The sequence below is a fragment of the Scardinius erythrophthalmus genome (assembly GCF_964197995.2).
Source record: "Scardinius erythrophthalmus genome assembly, chromosome: 2".
NCBI classification, from domain to species: domain Eukaryota; kingdom Metazoa; phylum Chordata; class Actinopteri; order Cypriniformes; family Leuciscidae; genus Scardinius; species Scardinius erythrophthalmus.
The window spans coordinates 71,306,402-71,318,957 of NC_138222.1; positions in this window are offsets into that span (position 1 = coordinate 71,306,402).

The following is a 12,556-nucleotide window of genomic DNA, read 5'->3' on the forward strand; positions in this document are numbered from 1 at the left end:
TATACTGTATATACACTGTATATTATATCTCTGTTGCTGTAAATAATTCCAGCTTGCATGACAGTGTTGTGGGTAGAGCCATCTTTCTCTCGCACAACCGAACCCTCACACTCTCCACAACAGATCTCCAGGACTCACACTGTGAGCTACAGTATATGAAGTCCTTCAGAGATATCCTAATAAACCAGTCCTCGCACTTGATCTGACTCACGATCAATGGGATTGGTGTACAACATATTCACCTTCGTTGCGATTGCTATACTTTTTTATGTAATTGCAGGTTTTACTGTGTTACAATATACTTTTTTTGTAACCCTCATGCTCTGAATGCTGTTCTCCATTTTTTTTATGTAGTGTCTAATGAATGATCTGTTGTGTTTATATATTGACTATATATATATATATATATATATATATATATATATATATATATATATATATATATATATATTGCCTGCGCGTGCGTGAGTGTGTGTGAACTGAGTAGATGAGTAAAATTGAGTAGAGTTCACTTTTCACTGGCCACGTTTAGTAGATCTAGTATAGATGGGCAAAATGAATGTTCACCAGATATCTTTTCAAGGACATAATTAGGAAATAAAATATCAATATTAAACAAATGATCAATCCAAAACATCCAATATTAACAGATGAATCTAAGAGTGAAAGATGCTGGATAAAGACAGTGTCAAACTGAGGAATGAGTCTAAACTGTCTAAATGAGGACATGACCTGTTGTATAAAAAAACATCTTCTATTAAAACATCCCATAATGCTGAGTGCAGAACCCTCGCTGATGTCGATGGCATTGGGTAAATGTCAGACGACAGTCAGAATGCGCTGTTATTGGGGAATCTCCCATCAGTGTGTGTTAAAGAATGAGAAGTAAAGCACAGAGCAGATCACCATGTGAAGGAAGAGCTGTGAAAATGCCCTCGCGGAAATGCCAAGCCATCACTCAACATTGGGAAGCCAAACCCGGATTGAAAGTCCTGTTCCTCATTGTCAGAGGGACGCCATGGACGTGTCCTTTGTAATGCCGAGTTACAGACGCACTGTCAGAGCTTTACAAAGACCCAAATTACCATTCAAACTCTTCAAACATTCAGGTGAGGCACATATCAGGATGATCTCTGTGATCGAGAGATCATAGCAGGGGAGCGTTGTGTGATACTTCTGATTTTCACTTTTCCTCCATCTTTCCCAATCCTTAAATAAAGAACAGAAATTATGTTGCTGTCAAGTCACAAGTCACATTTATTTATATAGCGCTTTTTACAATACAGATTGTTTCAAAGCAGCTTTACAGAGATTAGAGGAAAATAATGCAAAAAGGTTTGTTTCCAGCAGAAAATAGCGTCACAGTCCAGCTTCAGTAAGTTCAGTGATGGTTCATTTTTGTTTAAAAAAAAGTTATTAATTTAGTTCATTTATATATACAGCCGCTCTGGAGAAAACTGTGATGTCATCGTCCAGCTCAGTTCAGTTCTCATATAATGGTGTCAATGCAGGCAGATCAATAATATTGTTGAATATTACAGTTTTTCCCAATTGCTAAAACACAAAAAGTGAATGCCCAGATCAAAGCGTCAAAACCGTACCGTTTGCATGCATGTCTTACACACAGGCACCAAATGAATAAACACATTGTAGGCATTGCACTGCAAACAATTGTGCAACACACGGTGAAAAACACTACACACACAGTGTTGTATGTTACACACGTTGGAAAATGAGGAAACACTTTGCATACAGCACATCCATTCAATAATAAAAACACATGCGACAATAGCAACACCCCCGCACACACAGTATTCCAGACTTCCTGTTCACTATTCCAGACTTCCTGTTTCGAATGCGCATGCGTCGCGTCTGAGCGCGTTGTTGTCTTTGGAGCTCCATCGATTGATTTATAATTCTTGATTTCTCTTTAAACTCACTTACAACGAACATTTTCTACTTTTCCTCACCTCATAGTTATAACGCGGATTGTTGAGCAGACGCGTCTCAAGCCTTGTGATCCAACGCTGGATACTCTTATAGGTTACGTCCGTGGATCACGGCTGAACGCGTCTTCTCCGCACTCATTTACAAACAAACATTTTTTCGCCTATCGTGCGTCTACTCTACACCCGTACCACTGAAAAGACGGATTATATCCAAGACTTAAGCCATAAATTAGTATTAATATTGATAGCACCACTGGTAGCGTCATTGCTAACTTAACTTACTGTCCATCTGTTAAAATGGAGAATATATCAAATGTAAGTAGTCTACCTTTTGGTGCAGGTGAGGACACATTTGAGCTGCACGCGGTGCAGTCTGAGCTGGAAGCTGTTGAGAAACAGATCCACGACCTTTTAGTAAGAAAAGCCGAGCTGATAGACCGGCGGTTAGCTCTTGAAACATCACGTGCCGAGGCACACAAATCAGAGATTAACGTTACTAACCCGCTGACTCCGACCTCGTCTACTCCGTGCGTTCCTCAACATCGGTCCCGAACGTCGAGGTCGCGATCAGCCATGGTCTCGTTCACTCCGGCTCCAACATGCCATTGCGAAGCCTGGATTTTTCCGCAGCGGAAGTCGCGAGTCAGGTCTAGACCAAGAAAACTCTCTCCGACCCTCCCGGTTTTCGAGATATCCACAAAAAAAAACGCTTCTCCCCTCTTCGCGAAACAGAACGCGATGCTGTGATCATCGGCGATTCCATCGTTCAACACGTACACGTTACGTTAAATAAAAGTAAGGTGCATAGTCACTGCTTTCCTGGTGCTCGTGTTTCTGAAATCGCTGCTCACGTTCCCGAGATTCTGAACGAGCACGTCGGAACCGTGGTCCTGCACGCGGGAGGGGCCGACATCAGACTGCGCCAGACGGAGGTTCTGAAGAAAGACTTCAGGAATCTGATCGATACGGTACGCAGCACATCGCCTGATATAACGATTATTGTGTCAGGACCGCTTCCCACGTACCGACTAGGTCATGAAAAGTTTAGTAGATTATTTGCGCTTAATGAATGGTTAATGTCATGGTGCAATGAGCAGAAACTTCTCTTTGTAAATAATTGGAATCTGTTTTGGGAGCGTCCTAGGCTTTACCGTGCTGATGGCTTACACCCAAGCAGATTCGGATCGGATCTTCTGTCAGATAACATCTCCAAAATGTTAAATACCTTTTGACTAGTAAACAAAAGTCCAAATCATAGTCTCTGCTGCACCAATTTAACTGATATAAATAGTGTAGAACATTGCATAGAAACTGTGTCTATTCCTCGTTTAGTGAGATCAAATCATAAATCTACTGCAGGATCTAGAAAAAATCTAATTGTTATTAAACCAGAAAATGTTGCTATTGGTAATCAAAAACAATTTTTAAAGCTAGGTCTTCTAAACATTAGATCACTCACACCTAAGGCGGTTATTGTAAATGAAATAGTCACAGATAATAGCTTCGATGTACTTTGCCTTACTGAAACCTGGCTTAAACCAAATGATTATTTTGGTTTAAATGAGTCTACTCCAGCAGGATACTCCTATAAGCACGAGCCCCGTCTGAATGGTCGTGGCGGCGGTGTTGCAACAATCTATAGAGATTTTCTCAATGTTACTCAGAAAACGGGTTATAAGTTTATTTCATTTGAAGTACTTGTACTAAATGTTACGCTCTTAGATGTTCGAAAAACATCCCTATTATCTCTAGCCTTGGCTACCGTATATAGACCGCCTGGGCCTTACGCTGATTTCCTAAAAGAGTTTGCAGATTTTCTCTCAGACCTATTAGTTAACTTCGATAAAGCATTAATTGTTGGAGACTTTAATATCCATGTAGATAATCAAAATGATGCGTTAGGGGCTGCGTTTACAGATTTATTAAACTCCTTTGGGGTCAAGCAAAACATTACCGGACCGACTCATCGATTTAATCATACACTCGATTTAATTATATCACATGGAACCGATCCAACCGATATAGATATCATTCCACAAAGTGACGATGTCACTGACCATTACATGGTAACTTGCATATTACGTACTCCTGTAATATATCATGCTGCGCCGCGTTATCGATTAGGCAGAACAATCCTTCCATCCACCATAGATAATTTTTCAAACAGCTTATCGGATCTGTCTCAGCTGCTCAGTGAACCCAAACAAACAGATGAACTTGAGGAATTAACTAGCACTATGAGCACCATTCTCTCTGGATCATTGGATATTGTTGCGCCCATTAGATTAAAAAAAGTCAGAGAGAAAAGTAAAGCACCATGGTACAACAATACTACGCGTGTTCTAAAGAGAGAAACCCGTAATTTAGAGCGTAAATGGAAACAAACCAACTTAGAGGTCTTTAGAATCGCATGGAAAGACAGTATGTCACGTTATAAAAAGGCCCTTAAAGCGGCCAGGGCTGAGCATCTACGCAAACTAATAGAAAACAACCATAACAATCCTAAGTTCTTATTTAACACCGTGGCGAGACTAACAAATAAACAGATGTCTCCTGAACAAAATATTCCATTACAGTTTAGTAGTAATGATTTCATGAAGTTCTTCACTGAGAAAATAGAAAACATCAGAACCACAATTGTAAACGTTCAATCCTCAATCGCGCCTTATAATTCAGCCTCAATTATCACCCCGCAAGAACAATTACAGTGCTTTACAACTATAGAACAAAAAGAGTTAAATAAACTTTTTACTTCATCTAAAACAACAACATGTTTACTAGATCCTATACCAACTAAGCTATTGAAAGAAGTGTTACCTGTAGTGGAAGAGCCTCTCCTCAATATTATTAACTCGTCTTTATCTTTAGGTTATGTTCCAAAAACATTTAAACTGGCAGTTATAAAACCTCTCATTAAGAAACCACAATTAGACCCAAATAATCTAGTAAATTATAGACCCATTTCAAATCTACCTTTTATGTCTAAAATACTAGAAAAAGTTGTGTCCGCTCAACTGGGCTCTTTCTTACAAGAAAATGACACCTATGAAAAGTTTCAGTCTGGGTTCAGGCCGCATCATAGCACTGAAACTGCGCTCGTTAAAATCACAAATGATTTACTTTTAGCTTCTGACCAAGGCTGTATCTCAATATTAGTTTTACTTGATCTTAGTGCTGCGTTCGATACTATAGATCATACAATACTCTTAGATCGACTACAAAATTATACTGGTGTTCAAGGACAAGCATTAAGCTGGTTTAGATCGTATTTATCTGAACGCTACCATTTTGTTTATTTAAATGGAGAAAAATCTATCATAACTCCAGTAAACTATGGAGTGCCGCAGGGATCTGTGTTAGGCCCTCTATTATTCTCAATATATATGCTGCCACTTGGAAATATTATAAGGAAACATGGAATTAGTTTCCATTGTTATGCTGATGACACTCAAATTTATATTTCATCACGGCCAGATGAAAACGCTAAATTATCCAAATTGACCGAGTGTGTTAAAAATATAAAAGATTGGATGACGCATAATTTTCTTTTATTAAATCCAGACAAGACAGAGGTACTACTTATCGGTTCAAAAAACCACCCACAAAACCTCTCACAATACAACTTTAACATAGTAGGATGTCCTGTTACTTCATCCTCTACAGTAAAAGACCTGGGTGTTATATTAGACTGCAACCTGTCTTTTGAAAATCATATTTCATATGTTACAAGAACAGCCTTTTTCCACCTTAGAAACATTGCTAAGCTACGTAATATGCTATCTGTTTCTGATGCAGAAAAGTTAGTTCATGCATTCATGACCTCGAGACTAGATTACTGTAATGCGTTATTAGCTGGTTGTCCTGCATCCTCAATAAACAAGCTACAGTTAGTCCAAAATGCCGCCGCTAGAGTTCTTACTAGATCAAGAAAATATGATCATATAACACCGATTTTATCATCCCTACATTGGTTACCTATAAAGTCCCGTATTAATTACAAGGTATTGCTACTGACTTATAAAGTCCTAAACGGCTTAGCTCCAGTCTATTTAACGGATCTTCTATCGCCCTATAATCCATCGCGCTCTTTAAGGTCACTAAATTCGAGGCTTTTGGTCATACCTAGGATATCTAGGTCCACCAAAGGAGGGAGAGCATTTTCACATTTAGCACCAAAACTCTGGAATAGTCTTCCGGATACTGTTCGTTGCTCAGACTCGCTCTCCCAGTTTAAAACTAGATTAAAGACGCATCTCTTCAGCCAGGCATTCATATAATACTTTTAATCCTACAGTTAAATCCGACCTCTAGTTCATAAACGCCAGAGGAGAACTGGCCCCCGACTGAGCCCGGGTTCTCCCAAGGTTTTTTTTTTTCTCCATTAGGTCACCTGATGGAGTTTTTCGGTTCCTTACCACTGTTGCCTTTGGCTTGCTCAGTTGGGGATATTTGGGGATATTTAATTTAATTAATCAATCAACGATACTATTGATCAGCATTACCAAACGTAGACGTTCCACTAGAAACAAACATTGATGTATTGTTCTAATTTATTACTGTGAAGCTGCTTTGATACAACCTGTGTTGTGAAAAGCGCTATATAAATAAACTTGACTTGACTTGACAGTAAAACACTTAACCGGTAATTGAACACCAATCAGTCACAGCTGTAGCACTATAAATAGAACTCAGGTATGCGCACCTGTCGTGATACAATTGCGAATATGGAGGCCGAAGGACCAAGGGGAAGGAGAAGACGAGGAAGAGACGGGGGAAGAGGGAGAGGAGAACGAGGAAGAGATGGAGGAAGAGGGAGAGGAGAACGAGGAAGAGACAGGGGAAGAGGCAGAGGAGAACGAGGAAGAGATGGAGGAAGAGGGAGAGGAGAACGAGATGGGGGAAGAGGGAGAGGAGAACGAGATGGGGGAAGAGGGAGAGGAGAACAAGGAAGAGACAGGGGAAGAGGGAGAGGAGAACGAGGAAGAGATGGAGGAAGAGGGAGAGGAGAACGAGATGGGGGAAGAGGGAGAGGAGAACGAGATGGGGGAAGAGGGAGAGGAGAACGAGGAAGAGACGTGGGAAGAGGGAGAGGATAACGAGGAAGAGACGTGGGAAGAGGGAGAGGAGAACGAGATGGGGGAAGAGGGAGAGGAGAACGAGATGGGGGAAGAGGGAGAGGAGAACGAGGAAGAGACGTGGGAAGAGGGAGAGGAGAACGAGATGGAGGAAGAGGGAGAGGAGAACGAGATGGGGGAAGAGGGAGAGGAGAACGAGGAAGAGACAGGGGAAGAGGGAGAGGAGAACGAGGAAGAGATGGAGGAAGAGGGAGAGGAGAACGAGATGGAGGAAGAGGGAGAGGAGAACGAGATGGGGGAAGAGGGAGAGGAGAACGAGGAAGAGACGTGGGGAGAGGGAGAGGAGAACGAGGAAGAGACGTGGGAAGAGGGAGAGGAGAACGAGATGGGGGAAGAGGGAGAGGAGAACGAGGAAGAGACGTGGAAAGAGGGAGAGGAGAACGAGATGGGGGAAGAGGGAGAGGAGAACGAGATGGGGGAAGAGGGAGAGGAGAACGAGATGGGGGAAGAGGGAGAGGAGAACGAGGAAGAGACGTGGGAAGAGGGAGAGGAGAACGAGGAAGAGACGTGGGAAGAGGGAGAGGAGAACGAGATGGGGGAAGAGGAAGAGGAGAACGAGATGGGGGAAGAGGGAGAGGAGAACGAGGAAGAGACAGGGGAAGAGGGAGAGGAGAACGAGGAAGAGATGGAGGAAGAGGGAGAGGAGAACGAGATGGAGGAAGAGGGAGAGGAGAACGAGATGGGGGAAGAGGGAGAGGAGAACGAGGAAGAGACAGGGGAAGAGGGAGAGGAGAACGAGGAAGAGATGGAGGAAGAGGGAGAGGAGAACGAGATGGAGGAAGAGGGAGAGGAGAACGAGATGGGGGAAGAGGGAGAGGAGAACGAGGAAGAGACGTGGGAAGAGGGAGAGGAGAATGGCACCAACCTGAACGGGAACCAGGCAGACGCACAACTATCACTGACGACATCAGGGCCACTGTGGTGGACCATGTCATCAACCATGGCCTGACTATGAGGGAGGCCGGGCAGAGGGTCCGGCCCAACCTCAGCCGCTTCACGGTAGCCAGCATCATTCGGACGTACCGACAAGAAAACAGGTATGTCCTGAATTAACGCCAAAGGACTGCACAGTACCCACACAGCAAATTGTCTAGTGTTAGTGTAGATTTTCCAGTGTTACAGTAATTTAACACTTTTACAGTGGTTTACATATAAACCCTGGGGGAGTGTTACATAATTTGACTGTAACTCTGAGAGTGTTAAATTTGCGTTTTCAAATTTGCTGTGCATCAGCGTTCTGGCTGAATCTGGTTATACAGTATTTCACCACGTACAGTATGACAGTACGGGATGGGGAACAGAACCTAACCATCGACACTAATCATGCATTGTTTGCAGAACTGCCAGGCGACCTGCCGTGGGAGGGAGGCAACGAGTGTTCACCCATGCCCAGGAACTGGCCGTTGTCAACCTTGTGGTGGCAAACAACACCATCACCCTGCGCCAATTCCGTGAGCGCATCCTCGAAGACCAGGCAATTTTCCACAATGTGCACAGTGTCAGTACGACGACACTCGCCCGGGTCCTGCGGGAACACCACGTCAGCATGAAACAACTTTACAAGGTTCCATTTGAGAGGAACAGTGTTGCAGTCAAGAAAAAAATACTTAAAAATCTTGTTCCATTGGCAAAAAGGTCACATTTATCTTGTTTTTATGTAAAATAAGCTAACCATCTAGATTGTTTTACCTGAAAACAAGATAAATTTGACTTTTTTTTGCCAATAGAACAAAATTTTTAAGACAAGATTTTTTGCAGTGTTGGAGGGACATTGCCAACATTTTGGTGATATCCGAATGTGTCCAACCCAATTCACAGTCATTGTGCGACATTGTAGAGGCAGTACCGCTGTATTCAGGAACACAATAGTGACATTTTGGTATATGCATGTTCTGTTACAGACTGTCCTGGCCTTCGATGCGGCAGCGCAGCAACATGAGTACATCTACATAGATGAAGCTGGGTTCAATCTGGCAAAAACCAGACGTCGGGGCCGGAACATCATCGGCCAAAGGGCCATCGTGAACATCCCCGGGCAGCGCGGGGGCAACATCACCATGTGTGCCGCCATTAGTGGTCAAGGGGTCCTCCATCACCATGCCACCCTAGGACCCTACAACACTGCACACCTACTGGCATTTCTCGATGCACTACATGCTGTGGTCACACAGGACAGACCAGGGCAGCCCATGTTTGTTGTCATCTGGGATAATGTCAGTTTCCACCGGGCTGCTCTGGTCCGGGACTGGTTTGCCAACCACGACCATTTCATAGTGTTGCACCTGCCCCCTTATTCCCCGTTCCTAAATCCGATCGAGGAATTCTTTTCGGCATGGCGGTGGAAGGTCTACGACCGCCTACCACATGTACGCGTGCCGCTCCTGCGAGCGATGGAGGAGGCATGTGGGGACATCGAGGTGGGGTCGATCCATGGGTGGATACGCCACACACAGAGATATTTTCCCCGTTGCCTGGCAAGGGAAGACATTGCCTGTGATGTGGACGAGGTGCTGTGGCCCGACCCCAATCGACGACGAGATCCCTGACATGGACCTGCAATAGAAACACCTACACCAGATGTTCAATACTTATAGTAGTTCTGCACCTGTACACTGAGTTTTGGTTGTGGAAATAAACACGGTTTACAGACTACAAATGTAGGCAGTGTCTTGAGTAAAGTTGACCTGTGTGTTGTGTTTGCTTTGACTGTTTATATTGCATGAGCATGTGTGTTTCCTATCGATCCGAAGAGGGCCTTTTCAAGTTAGAGTGTTACGTTTTGATTGCAGAATGTTATTTTGCATTGGCAGTTAGATGTTGATCTCCAAGTGCTGTGTCAAGAAATCTTGTGTGTTGAGTTTTGACACAATGAGCCAAATTTTTTATTTTGTGTGTAAGCAATTGAAAAAAACTGTAAATTAAAGGTTTAATAAGATAAGTAGGATTTTTCTAAAAAACTTTTTTCCAAATTTGTTTAAACTGTCTTTATATACCAATTCAAATGTAAGTGCTCTGAAAAAGAGAGTATAAAAATCGAGTGACTGTAGACCTTTTAATCTGCAATAAACACAGCTCATTATTTCCATTCGGGATGAAACAATTGATTGGTTTGGGCGACTGTCACTCACTCTCGCAACCATGGCTACCACCCCTGTTGCTAGATCTGCCCATATGCGCACGCACCCGTTTGATTTGAGGAGTGCAAGAGAGGCGCGGAACCTACGAAGAGTAAAATTATGGCAGAGAAAGAGCATTCAAAATTCAAAGCACCTGCATATGCAGTCAGCGAAGGCAAACAAGGCAAAAACTACTTCCTCTGACCCTGCCCGCACTCTTGAACGACCTCCTCTGCTTCGCCCTCGACCCCGGACCTGTCCTCGAACCGACGATGCGGTACTTTTCTCCGGAGTGTAGTCCTCATTAGAGTCAACAATGTTTTCATCATGGAAACTCTTACATGCAAAACACCGTATATGTTATGAATCTTACACGAAATTCACCTTCATCACAGTTTAACTGATGGTAATGGAAAAACGTGTATCAATGCAACCTGTTTTTAGCTTTGCCTTATAAATATAGCTCGTTACCTATAGCCTAAATATAGCTCGTTACCGAATCAAACAAAATATATTTTAAACTTTACCAGTATCGATATGCTAGCTTGATAGTGAGTACTAAAAGCCATCTTATTTGTTTATATTCATAGTGATAAAGTTAGGTATTGTATTACATGTGATTCTGACATGATGTCACTGCATGCACTGCGCTCCTTCCTCTCCACTCGTCTCAGGTAACGTTAAATAAATGCGTCTTCCAGCTCAGCGGTCGGAGTCGCGCGTTCATGTGGTTTGGGGGCGTGGCTTTGTGAGGAGGGGGTGGAGTGAATGGAAATAATTAGCTGTGTTTACAACAGTCGTGAGAGGTCTACAGACACTCGATTTTTATACTCTCTTTTTCAGAGTACTTACATTTTACTTATGTATTGGTATATAAAGACAGTTTAAACAAATTTGGAATGTTTTTTTTTAGAAAAATCCTACCTACCCTGCCTTTAAATATTAAATTGAATGTATTTCTTCTCACCTTCTCACCTTTAGCTGCTAGACCGTTTAAATAAACTTTTCCGCTTGTTCTTCAGCTGTTTGATGTCGGTTTGAAAGGACCCTCTGAGGAAAACTGAAAATTCTGTCATTTCTGACAGTCATTTCATGACTGACCAATGTTCCTCAACAGTTTTCAGCATCACTTCTCCACCCCGTCTCCTAACACTCGCCTGGTTACTTTCCTAACCAGAAATACTGTGGGCTCGAGCCTCTCCTCAGACAGCACGTCAAATCCACATACTACTCTATCTGATCTCGTGAAATGATATTCTCACAGCCGAAATCATAGAGAAAACGTGAGCTAACAGCTAGTGATATCTACAGCTCCTACAGACAGACAGAGATGATGTTTTATTAATCACATCATCATCACTTTGACTGGCACCTTTGATTACAACACTTGAATTTGGAGTCATCAGCTTTTATGTTGAATATGTTTGACTTTCTTTTCTGTTGATGTGCTCTCTCTTCTTGGGGTTGATGTCATGTTCTTGTATCTTATAAATCACAAATTCTCTCTCTCTCTCTCTCTCTCTCTCTCTCTCTCTCTCTCTCTCTCTCTCTCTCTCTCTCTCTCTCTCTCTCTCTCTCTCTCTCTCACACACACACACACACACACACACACACACAATCAAATGAAAGTAGTGTGTTTTGTTGGTGATGAACATTTGGTTCTCGGTTTATTACCACAAATGTCCCTATGTCATCTGGATCTGCTCAGTCAGTCATTTACAGATCAAATTACATTTTAGATTTGCCAGAAAAAAAGCTGTCCCTCCATTTTTAGATGCTCCAGAGATCCGGAGCGACTGCAGTGTGTTTATTACTGCGGGATGAATCCGGTCGGAGAACACAGCTCAGATAGGCTCAGTATGAAGCGTTGGTGTGGGATCAGTACATAAGGGCACGCTGCTCTTTGAGATCAGTTGGATTTACAGTATTGGATGAGAACAAAACTTGAACTGAACAAAGGATTCACACATTTAAAAAAGTTTGAACCCTTAATATCTGGATGAGGTATAAACACACAAACAGCAAGGCTCAATTCATAGAAACTGTTAATCGTTTTTAAGCAAAATACCATTCTGTAAGGGCAAAGCATTAATGATTCACAAATGCACAGTTAATACAAAGTAATACAAATTTATAAGAAGAATATCCCAGAAATTAAAATACTCAATTCCCAATTCAGGGGCTCATTATGCATGCCAAAACCATTCAACAAAAAGAAATCAGTTAATTAAAAAATTAGATTCAGTTCATTTAAATTCAGTTCATGTATTTTCAACTAATTTCTGAGCAGAACCAGAAAATATGAACATATCACACCAGTCCTCAGGTCTTTACACTGGCTCCCAGTTAAATTTAG